Here is a 6,733-nt window from a genome sequence, read left to right as displayed (position 1 = left end):
TGTAGTCTGAGTCTTACTTAGCCCAAGGGCCTCTCCCTTCCTTCCTACTTGGTCTAAGAGACTTTGGTTAATGGTACTCGGTGGGCAGATAAAAAGATTCAGAGAAAGAGAGAGTTTCCAAGCCGACCTGAAAAGGTCAGCGCAAGCATCTTCACGGGTGGGAAGAAGATGGTGACAACCATGTGATGAAACACCAGTCAGACCGCGGTCCCTCCTTTCCCCTCGCCAGCATCCCCCATGATGGCCCACCACTCCACCCCACCCCACCTCACCTCACTCCTCTCAAGGATCTACATCACCCCTCCAGGAAGGAGGAAAAATGGTGGGAAACAGACGTGGCCCAATTTTTTAAGCCCAAAGCCCTCAGGGTAACTGGGACAAAATGTCTGGGATGGATGAAGGTGAACACCTTCCAAACAGACACACACGCACACCCTTTCTCACTCACACACACATATAGGCACGTGCACACAGACACACGCAGGCAAACAGTGAGAATGGGGCCGGGAGTTCTGCCTCCCAGAGGCGTGGAAAAAAAGTGGAAGTGTTAGTCAGTCCTGTCTGACTCTTTGTGACCCCATGGACCGTAGCCCGCCAGTCTCCACTGTCCAGGGGGTTCTCCAGTCAAGAATACTGGCATGGGTTGCCATTTTCTTCTCCAGGGGATCTTCCCCACCCAGGGGTTGAACCCAAGTCTCCTGCATTGCAGGCAGATTCTTTACCATCTGAACCAGCAGGGAAGCCACCGCGAGGCATGAGGAGGGTTCAAACCCAAGGTTGTGGATCTGAGATATGCAGAACCAGCCTCCCTGACACCAGGCCCTACACCACCCCCTGCAGTGTGGACACAGCTCCAAGGAGAAGGGACTACACATTAACATCTCGGGAAAGTGGGGGAGCAAAACAAAGCTGTTGCAGTTTTCGTCCATGCTGAAATCAAAGAATTGTGCTTTCTCTCCAATATAATAGCGAATATTTACATGAAGCACTTGGTGGGTGTCAGAGTTATGTGAGGTGCATAACCTGGATTATGGCCTCATTTAAATCCCCTCAACCCTACACAGTGGGTACTAGAAGTCAACTACTCTGCAGGCAATACAGAAAGGAATTTAAATGTGGCTCTGAGAAACATCTTAGAAAAAGGCATTTTAGAGATAAGCGGAGCCCACTCTGGGGAGGGGGGCCATGAGGAGAGCAGGGGTAGGGGGCCACCCAGGTTTGGCACCGTGAGTGGGTCTCGAGGGAGAGCCCACTGTGTGCCCAGCATGTGCGCAGCAGCCTCTACTCCTACGTAAGTGGGAAAGCACTTGGTTCTCCTACACAGCAATCTTATCTGCATAGATATTTGGAAGAAAGCTCTAGGGCAGGAAGACAGACTGTTAAGGACACAACTGCATCCAGAGGGGAAAGGTGATTCTGGGAAAAGGGAGAGAGACGGCGGGGAAATCCACACTGTCCTGCTTGACGCAGGACCTTGTTTCTCCCTCCTCTGTTTAAACCCTCCTCTTGGGAGCCTGTGAAGCCTTTCTGGAGCTTGACTTCTGGTTGCGCTTATCAGAGGAAGAAGCTGGCAGAGGAAAGAACTTATTTCATGAAAGACACTAAATGTGTTGACTTAGTACCTTTATTGGGCTTCCCTGGTGGCTCAGATGGTAAAGAATCTGCCTGTCAAAAAAGGAGATACGGGTTCGATCCCTGGGTCGGGAAGATCGCCTGGAGGAGGGAATGGTAACCCACTCCAATATTCTTGCCTGGAGAATCCCAAGGACAGAGGAGCCTGGAGGGCTATAGTTCATGGGGTCAACCCCAGTCCATAGGGTCACAAAGAGTCAGACACGACTGAGCAACTGACACTATAGTACCTTTATTCTTTCACAGAACACTATCACTCCTGTTTATTCACTGCATCATTACAAGGATGAGAGCGAGGCTTCACACGTTTGCAGGGGCTGGACCGTCCACAGGACCTTCCAGAGGCTGCACACAGATGCGACGGAGCTGGCCGCAGGGGCCTCGGGGGCCCCGTTCTTGGCAATGGACCACCAGCCCCAGCTCCTGGAAGCAGCATCCTCGCTTCAGGGCAATGATCTGAGGCTGCACTGAAGCTGTAAAGCCTCCGAACTCCACACTGACGTGGCCTCTTCCCCGAATCTACCACTTGGTGGTGCCCCCTCCTCCTCTGCTAGTGATAACAACCAGAGGAAAAGCCAAGTGACAGACCTGTGTATGGCGTAATGGGGGACCTCAGGTCAGAATCTATTCCAACATGTGGCCTGTGTCCCCTGGACGAGCAAATCGTGACGCCTTTGCAGGGAAATGAGGAGAGCAGCCCACCCAGTCCTTTCACCACGTGCTGCCCATTCTAGCAGCTTCACGCACTGAACCCCCATAGTAGGCTGTGACTCGCTTTGCACAAAGCGTCGGGGTGGCTGGTGTCAAAGCTGCTTTGGAATTTGGGGAGAATACGGGAATACGGAGAAAGAGAAGCCGCTGAAGTCACCACAGGGCTGATAACCTGCCACCAAAGAGGCTACTCTTCTCCTTCCCACTGGAAGTGACCTAAAACCTTGGGGGTGGATACAACTTCAGCCTGAAGCCCAGGACCAGCGGCCTCAAGCTTAAGAAACCCCTGGAAGGCAGGCGTCCTGAAAACCAAGAATGAAGAAGCAGGCCCACCCCATGGCCACAGTCCCGGTGTGGGGCGACCGACTAACCACAGCCCGGAAGCTCTCTGGAGGGCGCAGGGGAGCACAACAAGGAGGCCGGGCACCGCACGTGGCTGCAACAGGGCAGATGGGGCTCAGTCCTGTTCGTGAGCATGCAAGGGTCTGAGAAAAGCCAGCTGTGCCTTTTACAAAGTCCTTCCCAACACGCTCTTCCCAACCTCAACAGGACAGTGGCTCCGCTCTCCTGGGACCCACCTCTCCTGCCTCACCTGGATTCTTCCTTTAAATCCATGGACGGGGCGAGGACACCAGCCTACAGATGGCGCAGAGCTCAACCAGTCACATTTCTACCAGTTCCACCCTGTCCAAGCTGCCACCATCCAGCCTGCACAGAAGTGACACACAGTCACTCTTGATTGCACAGAAATAAGCTCAACTTGTGTTTCTTTCCCAGACCTGACTACCAGCCTCTGCGCTGGCCTCCCTGCCTCTGTGCCCGCCCCTTCCCATCTCTTCTCCACACCGGGTCTGAAGGGACCCTTGCCCTCTGGGACAGCTGCCCACCACTCTCCGCCTCCCTGAGAAAAAAAGTCAAGTCCTCCCGTCCCAGGGGCCTGCCCTCAGCTGGAGCAGACAGGGGCGGGCCCGTCTACAGATGCACTGCAGGTGGAAGGCTGGCCATCTCAGAAGATGCCTATGGCCCAGATAACTCCAGTCAAAGTGTTACTCCCTCATTCGTGTCTGACTCTTTGCGACTCCATGGACTACAGCCTGCCCGGCCACTCTGTCCATGGTATTTCCTAGGCAAGAATCCTGGAGCGGGTTGCCGTTGCCTTCTCCAGGGGATCTTCCCAACCCAGGGATCAAACCTGTGTCTCCTTATTGGCCAGCAGATTCTTTACCGTCTGAGCCACCGGGGAAGTCCAGACAACTCCAGGGTCAGAGGAAAATGTTTCTTCCCCAAACAAGGACACACTTATTCCGGCTTTAAATTCCTCCCTGGGATTAACAGACCAATACCTCCAAACACATGGTTAATAATGAAAGGGATTAATTTAATTAGACACAAGGCAGGGCCCTCCAACATAATTACATATTTTTACTGCCCTGAGTAGACAAGAAACTACAGACTAGAACAGTCAGTAGACATGTGTTTAATTCCATCAAAGAATGAAAGCTTCTACCAGATATAATTAACATGTGTCTTAAAAAGTAAGCTCCCCAAGGTCAGCAATCTCATGTTTCAAGCCCTGTTTTCCTTTAAAGCAAATAATTATATGCATAAGAGCATCCATGTGGCTCAATCCAGATTTAAACAACTGAGAGTACATTTCTGATCCCTATTCACTCTCGTCCTGTTCAAGTGAAAGCTCCTCTGGCACGCTTTAAATTTTATCTCCAATAATTAAACATGATCTTAATATGCTAAAACCTTTCAAAACTCTTTGAATCCATTGTTTACTTTGTCCCCCTAAGTTTCTATTCTGACTGTGGGACTTAAGGCCTTTCGTTTTAATGACAGAGGGCTGTGTTCAGCGTAAAAATAATAATTTCCACTGAGATCAACTAAAAATGTCAGGGGGGATAAATGTATCATGGTTTCCTATTATCGGAACCAGACACAAGTGGCAAGAAACTGTTAAGATAAATCCCACATAAATTGCAATTCAAATTAAGCACAATGAGGAAGCTCTGCCAGAGGCCAAAACACAGTTCTCCCGGGTCTCATGTTTAAGAGCTCATTTAGGGAAATATACCTGGGATGAAACCGCTGGCCCCCTCCTCTGTCCAGGAGCCTCAGGGTGGGTGCTGGGCAGTGTGGTTTTCTTCCAGGGGCACTTGCCTGGCTGTCCTAACCACACAGGTCAAGCACCTCTCCCCTCCGGTTCTCAGAGCCACGGAAAAGAGGGAAGACGGAGCGAACAGGGCACGCGGCGGTAGTACTACTACAGCGCGCGGCTGCTGTGTACACACACGTCTCAGGATGACCGCCGACCGCCTGGCCTGGGAAGTTTTCTACTACGTAGAAAGGAACACACCGAGAATAGGTCGTCTCGGTGAAGCCGGAACTTCCTCCCACCAGAAAAAAAAAAAACCATATGGGAGCGGTGATCACCGGCCGGAGAGGCCAGTTCGGGTCGCAAGGAAGCTTACCCGGTGCGGGGGTGGGGGTGGGAACTTCCCCCAAGTAACCCCCCGTGTGGGACCCGGTAAGAGGTGGAGGCAGGCCAGAGAACTTCCAGGGGTTCCAGGGAGGAATAGAGGTGGGCGCCGCGGCCAGCGCGCAGGGTGCGCAGCGCCGTCACCAACCGGCCACCTGCCGCAGGACCACCCCGCGTCCCCCCCCCCCGGGGCTGGCTCCGGACGCGCGGCCGATGACACGTTGCGGACCTCGTGGCGGGGTGGGGTGCTCCGCTGTGCGCCATGTAAGGGAAGGTCTCCCGGATGCCCGCCGAGTCCTGTGCGCGCCCACCCACCCGCTCCGGCCCCGTGACCACCGGTGCGTCCCGGCGCCCAGTGCCAGGCCGGGCACGCGTGGCGCCCACCCCCAGGCGCCAGGGCGCCCACGCTTACTCACGGGGTGTTGCATCATGCACCACGCCGCGCCTTCAGGGAAGCAAAATGGACTCCGTATCTGAGACAGCCGCATGGGCACCAGCCGCGCGCACCGCCCGCCCGCCTGCCAGCCCGGCCCTCGCGCCCACCCAGAGAATGCCAGCGACCCTCCGACCCCCGCGCGCGCAGACTGCGCGCTGCCCTGCCGCGGCCCCACTCAGCGCCGGGATCACCCCCCCACCCCACCCCACCCTATGAAGGTGACCCGGACTCGGCAGGCCGGGCACTCACCGAACTGGCAGGGCGGCAGGATGCGGGCAGGACCGTCGCTGGACAGACGCCCTAGCCAGGGCTGGACTGATGGACGCTCGGTCGGACAGAGGCGCAGCTGGACTGGACGGACTCTCGGCCGAGGATCGGCGGGACTGCCGGATGATCTGGCAGAGGCGCGGCGCGCGGGATCGGAGGCTGGGGTAAACGACAGCTGGTGGTCCAGCGCTCCGCTAGCAGTGGACCCGCCGCTCACACCTGCCCGCGCGGAGTGAATGAAGTGTGGAGGGCGGGAGGCATCCGTCGCGCGGGTTTCATCAGCCGCGCCCCGCGCCCGCCCTCCCCGGCGCCCGCCGCCCGGGCCAGCGGCCCGCGTCATCGCCGGGCACCAATGGCAGCGCCGCGCGGCCGCGGCTCTGGGGGCAGACCGCGGTGGGGGCGGTGCGCGGGGCGGGGCTCGGCTGCTTCGCGCGCGGGGCTGGCCTGGGATTCCCCCGCGGTGGGCGGCGCTTGCGGACGCGGCGACGGACGCCCCCCCCCCGCAGCCCCGCCCCCACCCCAGCGTGGACCAAGCTGGTGTGACACCCACCCCCGCCGGACTGTCCACCCCCGATCACAGGCACCAGCTAGCGGACAGACACCGCGCTCGCGGCCAGTTTGCCTCCTCTTAAATGAAAATACTTGGGAGACACGTGAAGGTGTTTTGGTTTTAAGTATTATTGTAAATCTTTTCTTTGTCATCGGAATATTTATGACTATTGCCTATTTTTAATAAATAACACATCCTCGCCCCTTGTCAGGAAGGACCAGAAAGCCCGAGTCCGCCTGTGCCCCGGCGGCGGGACTAGCTCCTGCCCTTGCAGGCATATCACCGCGGTTATTTCCGCACCTGCTGTCCCCCGGAGGGAGGTAGCAGAGACCGAATCACCCCCGCGCTCACTTCGCAGGCTTCCTCTTTGCTCCAAAAACCCAAGCAAGAACCACGATCTCTAGAACTCCAGTAACCTTTGACATGAAAGAGGTAAGTAGGTCATAAATTAACCCTCCCGGCCTCCTAACTTTGTAGGAAAGAAGGAAAAACCATAGCGTGGTGTCCACGACCTTTAAATCCTTTCCACACTTCCTACCCACCAGCCCCCCACCCCAAACAAATGTCCTTGGTCAGTAATGGGGGCTCATTGTCAGCAATATTGTCACAGAGTGATACACACTATTACTAGCCATTTATAAAGCTTGTAACT

At 55.9% G+C, this 6,733-nt stretch overlaps 1 protein-coding gene across 2 annotated transcripts in view; it reads right to left on the bottom strand.

Annotated features, from left to right (window-relative positions):
• Window positions 1–5,807, bottom strand: part of SLC7A1 (solute carrier family 7 member 1) — a 58,332-nt gene extending 52,525 nt beyond the window's left edge. For both annotated transcript variants that reach the window (XM_040266727.1, XM_040266728.1), the window contains exon 1: window positions 5,514–5,807. The gene's annotated coding sequence lies outside the window, so the exon portion shown is untranslated. The remainder of the gene's footprint in view (window positions 1–5,513) is intronic.
• Between the last annotated feature and the right edge of the window lie 926 nt (window positions 5,808–6,733).

The sequence above is a fragment of the Oryx dammah genome, unplaced genomic scaffold, assembly GCF_014754425.2.
Source record: "Oryx dammah isolate SB20612 unplaced genomic scaffold, SCBI_Odam_1.1 HiC_scaffold_24, whole genome shotgun sequence".
In the NCBI taxonomy this organism is placed as follows: Eukaryota; Metazoa; Chordata; class Mammalia; order Artiodactyla; family Bovidae; genus Oryx; species Oryx dammah.
This window is presented reverse-complemented; position numbering and strand designations above follow the sequence as displayed.